Source organism: Limanda limanda, chromosome 6 (assembly GCF_963576545.1).
Source record: "Limanda limanda chromosome 6, fLimLim1.1, whole genome shotgun sequence".
Taxonomy (NCBI): Eukaryota; Metazoa; Chordata; class Actinopteri; order Pleuronectiformes; family Pleuronectidae; genus Limanda; species Limanda limanda.
In genome coordinates this window covers 8178390-8189531 of record NC_083641.1, presented here as the reverse complement: position 1 = coordinate 8189531, position 11142 = coordinate 8178390, and the positions used below count along the sequence as shown (strand labels likewise).

Genomic DNA, 11142 nt, shown 5'->3' with positions numbered 1-11142 from the left:
ACAGATTCAAGCTCTTAAAAAGGCATAAAAGATACCCCCAAAGACAAAATGTAAAACACGTCAAATGGCAAAATCTCACCATTCATTTAGAGCTTCTATTTATAAGCACAACAGTGGAAAGAACTGAGAATCATGTGAAATGACAGCAGTGAGACTTTATTTAGACAAGACTGTTAGACATCTCTGTCTCACACTGCACTCACTGTTCTGCTCTCACACCACTGCCGTATTATAAAATATTGAAAAGTTGTGTAATCTTCGGTCATAATGTGATTCATCCAGTCACTAGCAAGATGTCATACAAAGGCAATAATTAATATGCCCTGTTGTGTTTGATCGGTTATTTTAGAAAACAAAATCAAAAATAAATAAACATGAAAAACAATTTACTCCACATTAAATTTATTGGACATGACATTAACTGACAATGTGCAGTATATTCAAGTCACAGTTCACACAGGTAAAAGTTACAGAAAACCCGCTGAAATCAAAAGCAAAGACTGTTTTAAGATGTAATTTGATAGTGATTCTCCTGATCTGAGGCTGTTCACAGGTCAAAACAGGTCAGGGATATTACAATGTGGTTTTGAAAATTAAAGGAACTTTTTGGTACACAATCTCCCTTTGAGAGCAAAAAGGGAAATTTAAAAAACACATTTTAAGTAGATTCTAAACAGAAAATAAAGCATGACAAATTAAAGTTAGAAAAACTAAATTAAATTAACTAGGTTTCTAGGAATCAACTAAATTTGCCAAGAATGTTTGGACACACATGGATGTGACTCAGGTTTCCAGTGCCTCTCAATGTGCTTTAATGATAGACATAAAGATAAAGGACAGGAAGCTAACAGAGATAAGCAGATGTAAAACATTCAGCTGCAATAATGTAAAAGTGTTTGAACAAAAATAGTCACAAACAAGTGAGGAGACAATATTAATCTACACAATGCGTTACTTCTCCTCTTACACTTCCGTTTACCTTGAGTGGGATAACAAAAATAAGAAACACAAAAAATACATTTTAGTTATTCCATTAGATATCTTGTTGTAAAATGAAATATAAAAACTATACTGTCCAAACTAATATCTACTTCAATTTATAGTCCTTGGTGAAAGCAGCAAATCTTTGGCATTTCTGTTTGATAAAATTACTTAATGGATTAAATGATTATCAAGAGAGTTGCCAATCAATTTTCTGTTGTTCAACTATTCACATCATAAGCTACCGTATCAGCTCTTAACCAGAGAATAAAACATATTTATTAAAAAAAGCCAGCCGGTCATGAAAAAGTAATTTCCATAATGTCGCCAAGATTCTAATGCTGTAAGAAGACTTTCCAAAGGACTGAGAGCAGGTCAGTGAGTCCATCCAAACCTTTCCAGCTCTACCTAAAAACAAAAAGAATCCAACTTGGAAACCAAAACTCAAATCTCTTCGCAGGCGCACATCGGCACAGCTTCCTGGTTTCAAGCCTGTGGAAGAAAAAAAATGAATAAATCCAAAACACTAACTGCAGCCAACATGCTTAAGACATTCCTTCAAACAATCCAACACAAACATTTGCAGCTATTGGGTTAGTGTGGCAGTAAAGTGTTAAATGTTGAATCATCAGGGGATTTCCAGTCGGTCTTTACACACTGATACTGAGGCCCGCTGGGGAGGGAGAGCGGACGGGCTCTGCCTTGGCCTCCAGTCATCAATACCTGGCTTCCTATTCCATAAAGACAAAAGGAACAGCTTTAAACGTGTGTGTATGTGTGTGTGACTGCTGACACATTGTTGGTGACATTAGTCTCTCTCAGATTAATGAGGTTAGTGTGTAGTCTGGTTAATCTGCTGGTGTGATGTGGCTGGGTGCACAATTCCCGAGCTCCTTTAAACTGGCTTTAGCCAGTCAGGAAGGACAAACACACACGACAGACTCATCCGCCCCAGCAGCACATTAAAAACTGCTCAGACTGCACTCGACACAGCTAACAGTTTGGCAGCTGAAACAGACAGTGAAAAAAACAACAAGAAAATATGATGAAAGTACTGGAGCTGCCCCAAATTCTAAATCTAGTCAAATCGGCCAAGCTACAGTACTGAGAAATGCCTCAGCGATTTCAGATATGTGGCAAGTAAATAGGCCACAGGTTTGCAACTATTCAAAAAATGACCTCCTGGCTTCCTTCAGCCATAGGTAGGGGGCATTAGCCAGCGTGAGGGGGCAGGTGGTGCTGCAACGCCATGTTCCTTCATACACGACAGACTGGAAGGAGGGGGTAGCGAGCCCCTCTGCAGTGTGAGGCGCTGCTAAACACACACAAACACGCGACAGCCACAGTAGGAAGCGCACACACATGTACACTGACCAGCTCTGATTACTGATGCCAGTGCTTCTCCCGCCTGCAGCCGAGAGCAGGCTGTGCATTGAAGGGAGTGGCAGAAAAAAACAACTGCAGAATGGTTAGAGTAAACTCACCGAGAGAAACCACCATGGCTGTCTTATCGTCTGTCACCTTGATTATTTTTCCAAATGTATTGATTGATCTTCCTGATCAATTTATGGACTCCTACTTTGACCGAGCAGGCTTATTCATCAAACGTTTACTTGACGTGGTCGTGGGCGAAACCCTGCATATCGTGCCCTACACCTGAAGTGTTCTGCTGACCAGGTTTAAGACAATCCTCTGCATCGAAAACAGTCCACCTTAACAAAAGTTCACCGAATCACAAGCTCCCTCCTGGCATTGGATTCAACCAATACAGGAATCGCCGATATTTAGAACCACAAAAGCAGAAGCAATAAGTTTAGTGAAGTGGTCGAGTAAAATAATCCTCACCAAATCAATACACATTTAAGTTAGATACGTATTAACAGACCCAGCCTTCCGACTGTACCATCCGTATCATGTCGATTGGCCTACATTCTTTTGGCAAAAAAATAAACAAATAGATAAATAAAATTCAACACCAGCCTGTCTGTCTGTCTGTCTGTCTATCGTCGGTGTCTGCCTCAGCCATGGGGACACAGTGTACAGACAGTGCGCAGAGCAGCCGAACAATGGAGAGCAAGCCTGCAGCCCTTTTCGAGCTTACCGGCCAGACACTGAGTCGCTCCAGGTTAGTGTTTGTTCACCAAGCCGAACAAATAAAAAAAAACGATTTTGAGGCAGAGGTAATGGTAGAAAGAGAGAATGAGAGAGCGAGAGAGAGACAGGGCTCAGAGAGGCATTACGTAAGAAAATTGCTTGAGCAGCAGATTACCAGTGAAAAAGGGTTGGGGGAGTGGGGGTATTAAAATCCATATTAGTTCATTAACATCAGGACGGAAACATCTCAGGGAATCCACCCCATCAGAGGTGACACCTGCTGGAGCATACAACATGCCCAGCTTCCGTCGGCTGAACGGATTTCACAGAGCGAGGGAGTGCTTCAAATATACTTGAGAAGGTCAAAATTAAAAACCGGTACCGTCAGGTTGATGATGTTATGTGTCGTTCGAAATAGAGGAATATCCACGATTACAATGATTGGAGAAGTCGGCCATATTCTCTGTTGAATATACAGAACATGCAGCAAAGCAGTCTATGGATTCAGGCCAATCAACCGCACAAATCTCAGTATTTAACATTCTTCAAACATCTTCAAACATCCTGTAACAAAGAACACTTTCACACAAATAAGTGGGAAAGGCCATTCACTAACCGCTACCATGACTAATGACTGAAAATTGGACCCATTTGTTCGAATGTTACATCAACAAGTGTTTGGAGTCTATTAAGAATTTAAATAAAGGTGAACATCCTCGGGAAATGGATTTATCAACATTCACTCTATGCCCCATTAAACTCTGATATTAGCTGCTCAGTCAAATATCGACGAATCATGCTGTTTAAGAGCTGCTGCTGGAAATAGGTCTCAGGAGAGTGATGGCCTCCAGAGTACAAACTGCAAGGAGCATGGGAAGATGAGACGGCAAACTAAGCCTTCAACAACCAGTCGAAGGAGGAGAAAAGAACACCGAGGCTAAGACCAAAACGAACGTGGGCCCTTACGAGCCACCATGTGCTGCTTTGAATAACCATTTTGGCTGGTCATGGTAGCAAAGTCAGTGAGTGGGATTGCTTGTTACTACTGATGACAAAGTGTGCCGTCCCTCTGGTCGCGGCCCGACGCCAATCCAATTGTCGCATTCAGGGAAGCACCATTAACATGAATCATAGGACGCAGACGTGTCACCGAGTGGAAACCAGGCGCTGCGGGTCATTCTCAGTCTGCTGCGCTGTGAGTATGTTCCTCCTGCCACCTTTACGTCTGGGTTAGCACGAGTGAGTGAGCATTAACATCGCTGGGGGTTCATTGAGGTCAAGCACATAATGTACAGAGCTGTTATCGTCACGCTCAGCATTACTCTGTGCTGCTCTCAAGCCATAAAGGTGCAATAACACACACACACACACACACACACACACACACACACACACACACACACACACACACACACACACACAGAGACAGCCTGGCCTGCGGTAGAAACAAAGAGCCTCTCACCAACAGATGCTTCTTTACTTAACACTGTTTAGTGGTGTCTGAAGAGGTTAAGGCCATCACCTCAGCATTAGCATTATCTCTCAATAAGCTACACATGCTAACCAGCTGTTTAGCCGTTACTTTACCTGCTAACAGGCATTACTATACAGCTAGCATTCCCACTTGAAGCTGTTATAATTAGCTTAGATGCTTTAAAGTGCAAGTATGCACTACTTTAGCCAGAGGACGTTATTCCTCTGAGGTGGGAAGTCATTTAACGCAGCATTCAGGGTATGTCTCCATTGAAGAGTAGTATTAAAGACATTCATGTGTGAAATTGGATCAAAATACTAAATTAGCATGAGGCCACATAAAGTGCTTTCTGTATGACCAGTCAGACATTATCACATTAGGGCTGCCAAAACTGACTGACCGACAATTGATGTTTAAGTCCAGGCAAAGTGAAAAAGCAAATAATTAGGGACAATCAGGTCTCTTTTGCTAAAAAATGATAGCTTTCTTTCATCTTTCTGGACACTTTAACTCATCCTGCCCATAACTTTGTCACATGACCCTTAAAACAGCGGGCCACATCCTCCCCATCCTCCCAACCCCAGAGATGTCCTGGCAGACCGGTCCGTCCACAGTATCTGGTTAATCCAAATTCCATCATATGCACGGTGCAACGGAGGGACACAAGAAAGGCCCAGGTGACATGCAACAGCAGCAGCATGTGAGCCACACTGAGAGGTGGTACCACGGTGAGTGTGCGCGGTGAACGCCTTAGCTCACTGCGCCATGGCCTTCCTCCTCTGATCGCCATTGTTCGAATCAGCAACGTGCGGCAGATAGTGTTGGCCATGCATCCCTCCCAGCTCCCGAGAGCCTAACCCGTGGACATGAACGCACAACGTCACAAGTTAGGGTCTCAGGGACGGAGAGAGACACATCTTCTGTCTCACACGACTGAATTCATCCCTCTCTTGATCCCTTTGTTTTCTGCGTCGGCGTTAAAAGCAACCGTGCATGTTCCTGAGCCAGAGAGCGTCCGTGTGCTGAACTTGTCTTTGAGTCAAACGAGGACTCGGAGCGTGCGAGGATCTCCCGCCTGCAGAGCGAACTCTGCCGGTTACAGACGTGCAGCTACACATCAATCAAACGCACACTCTGAAATTACATACATTTATTGAGCACGCTCACTGCAACCTCCACTGCCCCCCGTGTACATTTGTGAACATACAAGTGCAAACCTCAACCAGACACAACATTGGCCAGCCCCCCCCGACTCTCTTTCTCTCTCTCGGTATCACTCTCTCTTTCTGTTTCTCCCTCGCCCCCTCCCCCATCTCAGCTGAACAATACCGCACTTTGAAAAATGCCTCCTGCTATCAGGTACAGAGCCTGCTGCTGTACAGTATGCCCCAAAGATCTCCCGCTGTCTCCGGGACAATCAACCAGCAGATCATTTCTAATCATTGCCGCGGATGTGCAAGACAAAAGCCCTGTGTGGATGCGTCCATTACACCATTGTAATCTGAAGCTAGGACCGCACAGCGTCAAACCATCCATCCGACACAATGACTCGCATGCCCGTCTGACTGTCACATCGTGCGCTGTTCACGAAATCACTCCTGCCTGCTTGATCATTTCTAGCGCAGATCCCCATGCAGCGTCGTCTCTGAATCCTCCGGAGAGGCGGCTCAGAGAAAAAGACAAGCAAGATAACAAAGCTCTCCGGCTCCGTCGTGCTACCACGGTGGTCTAAAGCTGAGGAAACAGATGGGGAGCTTAAAGGGGAGTTGAGGGGAAGAGTATTGGTACCGACTCACCCTCCCTTTTGGATCCAGGATGTTCCCCTTACTCGTTGTTCTTCTAGCCTGCCGCCTGCTCAGGAGGGGAAGAAATAGGAGACAGAGAGAGAGAAACAGAAAGCTCAGATTTTAACTTACAGCTCGGCAACAAGATTTCCAGTTATGCTCACGATGCAAAGATGAGGCTGGCCCGTCTGGCGAGCTGCTCAGAATCGGGCCGAATCAATGGCAAGAGAGAGACTGAGAGAGAAAAGAAAAGGGCATGAGGATGGGTGGTAGGACCGAGCTGTAATGAACCATTTGCACGCTCTCTTTTCCTCTATCTCTTCTCTCTCTCCCTCTCTCTCTTTACACACACACACACACATACACACACACAAGCACAGAGTGAGAGTGAGCAGTCTGGGGAGGAGAGTCGCAAGAGAGAGAGTCAGCGAGACGATTCCTCTTCCCAGAAAACGAAACGCAGAGAGGCTGGATAGAACAGGTAGGTGGCAAGAGAGCGACCGAGAGAAATCCAGAGAGAGTGGAGGAAAAGCAGAAAGAGAGAGAGAGAGAGAGGGCTGAATTAAAAGAGCCAGCAGCGAGCCACAGAATCAGAGCTGGCAGCCAGGGCCACAGAGCCAGAAGCATACCAGTATGCTGCCTCACTGGAGGGGGGAGGGTGTTGAGGAGGGGGGGGCGCACACACACACATACACACACACACACACACACATGAACTCGTTTGCCTTTCCTTGCACCTTCTCCTTAGCCTCTACTTACATTGTATCCATACCTGCAGGTCTGAGGCAGGTTGGCGGGAGGAAGAAAAATGAACACACACACACACACACAATTAGTCACGTGCACACTTTCTCTCTCACACACTTCGCTCTCTCTCTCATGCACAAATCCAAGTTAAAACGAATGCGCCTGCTGATCCCTTGTCTCGCTCCGCTTTCTCTCGTCTTTTCCCTCTTCCCTCACATTGTTTTCTCCCTCTTTCAATCACATGCAGAGCGAGAAAGGAGGGAAGGAAGGAAAAAAAAACATGACATCCCCCCCAACAACTCCCCCTCTTCTCCTCACCCCTCTTATTCTGTCCAATATTAGAACTCGTTCCTGTACCCCCCCCCCCCCCTTGCTCATTATCTTTTCTTGTTGATAGGCAGGAGAAAAAGCTAAAAAAAAGAAAGGAAAAACTAAAAAGGAGAAAGGGGGAGAGAAATATCATCCATTAATTTGCCTCACAGCTGTATTCGCTTACAGCCAGAGGCCCTCTTTTCGTCTGTATCAGGCAAGAGCGAGAGAGAAAGAGAGGGAGAGGGAGTTAGGGGGTGGGGGGTAGCGAGAGAAAGTAGTCCTCCTTTCGTTGTTTTTTCCACCTTGTCAGTGTCCGCTTTCCACCAATAAAATAAATCCAGTGTTCTCTCTCTCTCTGTGTCTTCTGCATGCATGCAAAAACAAAAGTCTCACATACATGGGCTGCCATCATTCATACTATCCCTTCAGAAACACAAGGAGAGACAGAGAGAGAGGAGAGACAGAAAGAGAAGGGGCTATAGAAACATTGCTATATGATGTGATTTGGCTTATGGAGGCTACATTTAATCTCCACTGCTCCCCCAGGCTTTGGTATGGAGAGACAGAGAGAGTGAGAGAGTGAGGGAGAGAGAGAGACTGAGAGTCAGGGAGGGAGGAAAGAGAGAAAGAGGAGAGATGATGGGGGGAGGAACAGATGGAGTAGAGAAGGAGAGTGACGACGTACAACCGACTGTAGGCTCAAATCAGCGACGGCGCCCAGAGAGACTGGGGAGAAGGGAAAAAAAGAAAAATCTCTGAGACCACACTGCCCTCTTGCTTTTCTTCTGCTCCCTCCCTCCTTGACTGACTGATCAACCAACTGTGTCTGCAGCCCGGCTAATCTCCAATCCTTTCTGCTGGCAGACGGAGCATTGTGCCGTTTTTCTATCTCTATACAGCTGCGGTTACTGGAGAAAACCTGGATCTGGATCTACAACATGCTCCTCCGTTTACACCCTCAACCCTGAAAAGCATGTATATGTACACACACACACAAACACACGAACACTGCTACCCTCATTTATCACCGGCTTTGTGTCCAGATAGAGACGGTCTTCCGCGAGGTGCTAATATTAGCCTGCTTTGATGGCGAGAGTCTGCAGCAGGCAGACAAAGGCTTACACACACGCCTGCACACACACACATGTGCACAGTATGCACACGCATGAACACGGAGAGACAGGTGCAGTGTGAGTACAGCAGCTCTGCACAAACAGAAAACACATCAGAAGAGAGATTTCATGGCCATGAGATTTAAATGCATAAATTAATTTTAGTGCACAAGGGAGTAGACCAAACTCCTTCACCAGGTTAAAGATAAACTTTGTATTATGTTAAATGGCTCTTCGCCATTGATTTATCGATCCCATTTCACTCTCTTTAAGTACTATCCCCTGGTAATGGCCAGGAATCAGCCTCAGCTTGCCAAGCAGCACATAAGTGGAGACCCAGATCTGTCACCCTGGCCCAAGCATGGTCTGAAGGAGCAGTGTGGTCGCTGTATGTCTGTGCACTCAGCAGGACCAAGGTGACGAGCAGGACGCGCCCTCTGGATGGCTGCAGCAGATGCACCGTTGGCCTGAGGTGGCCAACCAAAAGCCACACAGGCATCTCACTTCAGGATATGTCCATATGTCCTACGAAATCCCTGTGTTTCATTTTCCACCATTTGCAAAGTCACCAAATCAGAGCCAACCCACAGCTGGACACTTCCCAGAGTCAACCAACAGGGGGCAGTCTATTGCTCCGCTACCTTTTACCTCAGCTGAACACACACATGCACACAACAGACGTACTGGTGGATGTTGAGGCTGACGACTGGCCGGCATCGATGTATACAGATTCTCAGAAACTGCATCTGCACTGTTGTTAGCTCCCTTCTCTTCTGCCAAAATCATGAAATCTCATGTACAGTTATATATTGCAGAGAGTAGAGGGAAGGAAAGGGTTTGCTTTGATAAAATGAAAGTCTGAAAAGCTGTAGAGAAGGGTGGAGCAGTAGCGGCCCACAAGCAGCAACCCTATGTTAAAGTCTTCTTGGAGGACTTTTCGGTGAGCTGATGTATTCCTGACTGGGTGTCACTATTTTCCACTGTCTGATATTTTGTCAGCAGTGTGCGTCTGCTGATTGAAAACATTATGACAATAATTGTTCTCGGTGACAGTTGATTCCACTGCTTGTAAATGGACTGAGAAGCTGTTGTCTGAGGCGCAACTCAGTTTTTTTTCCTTTCGTGTCTGATATTCTTTATAACTGCTATAACTGTCATGACACAAACAGCACGAGTGAAGCAGAGGGACTTCTTCTACACAGCCGTCACCATTAATGAGGTTATCACTGAGCGAATAATAAAATGTCACCTCAGAATGGAAAGGAACTGATGCCTCCAACACGCAGCATGCTTTCAAAAGCCCTCACGTCAGAGCCAAACGCTGTGGGACGGTGCAACGCTGTCTCTACCTGCCTACTGAACACACACCAATGTTTCTGACCTCAAATCAGCCAAAGCCGAAGACACTACACATCTTATATGTCAAAGTAAAACATAAAGATACATTCTGGCCTTAAGTAATAATCAGACATCTACCGACTACAGCTGTCCATCTTTTATTACATAGACCCTACATCCTAATATCACCGTAATACAATGATTATATTTAATATAAATTGTGAATCTTTTCTGATAATTAAATAGGAAAATTAATGTCAAGTCCAACTGATCAAACATGAATTCTACATACATAAATAAGTTGTTTGAAGACGTCACCATGGTTAACTGTAATGGGCCAATACAAGGGTCTACTATTAAAGAAATACTAAACATAATAGAACGATTGATCATGGCAGTTACAATAATTACATTAATAATAAAAGTTATAATAAAAAGGATATTAATAATAACAATGTGAGGCATGCAAAATAAGGGTTAAATCCTTGTCTTTAAAGTAATATTTTGACATTTAAATGTCATATTTATTACTTTAAATATTTATGTCAGTCCAAAAATATCTGTGTCAGTCTCCAAACGTTTCAGTGATGAATTTGATCCTTTAATGCACAAAAACACACGTCATTGACACACAATCTGGCATCTATAACCCAAAAGTTGGAAGCATGGCTTTTACTCTCCTGCTGCTCTATCAGCCACGTGGAGCGTGTGGTATCAGGCAGTAAGCTTGATTTCTTTTCTTTTTTTTTGGGTGTGATTTGTGCAGCAATCACATTGCACTGTATCGATCCAGTTGTGCAGAGTGCCATGCATACCTCAGGGAAAGCTAGGAGGTTGTACAGTTATCTCCTGCGGTGTAATTCTCAACTATACAACCTACTACCTCAGCCTGGGAGCAAGCGGACCTGGAAACCAGGGCTTCATGGCTCAGGAGTTTGGCAAATAAAAAACAGAATGACGAAGCAAACATTTGCACCAGAACAGGGAGAATAACATATTTTCATTGTTGCAAACTTTAATCCAATCTCCCAAGTAATTACAACATGTTAAGCGGGTTACATGTCTGACTCATCCAGACAAAGTTTCAATCAGATTTTCTCCCTCAATGGAAAAGGCTAACACGTGGGAAGAAGTGTCCATTTGTTAGGAAACAATGATTGCAACTGTCATTCCTTCTTTTGCATTCTCTAATTGGGCCAATGTCTGCTTCAGTAACACTGTGGCCAAACTGCATCTAAATGATTGAAAGAGATCCCTGTCGTCATCAGTTTTCTACAAACTAACATTTGAAATATACACA

At 44.5% G+C, this 11142-nt stretch overlaps 1 long non-coding RNA gene across 1 annotated transcript in view; it reads right to left on the bottom strand.

Moving 5' to 3' along the window:
* Positions 1–385: 385 nt before the first annotated feature.
* The window catches only part of LOC133003883 (uncharacterized), a 32440-nt gene continuing 21683 nt past the window's right edge, over positions 386–11142 (bottom strand). The window contains exon 2 of the long non-coding RNA XR_009678307.1: positions 386–1473. This is a non-coding gene — a long non-coding RNA (uncharacterized LOC133003883). The remainder of the gene's footprint in view (positions 1474–11142) is intronic.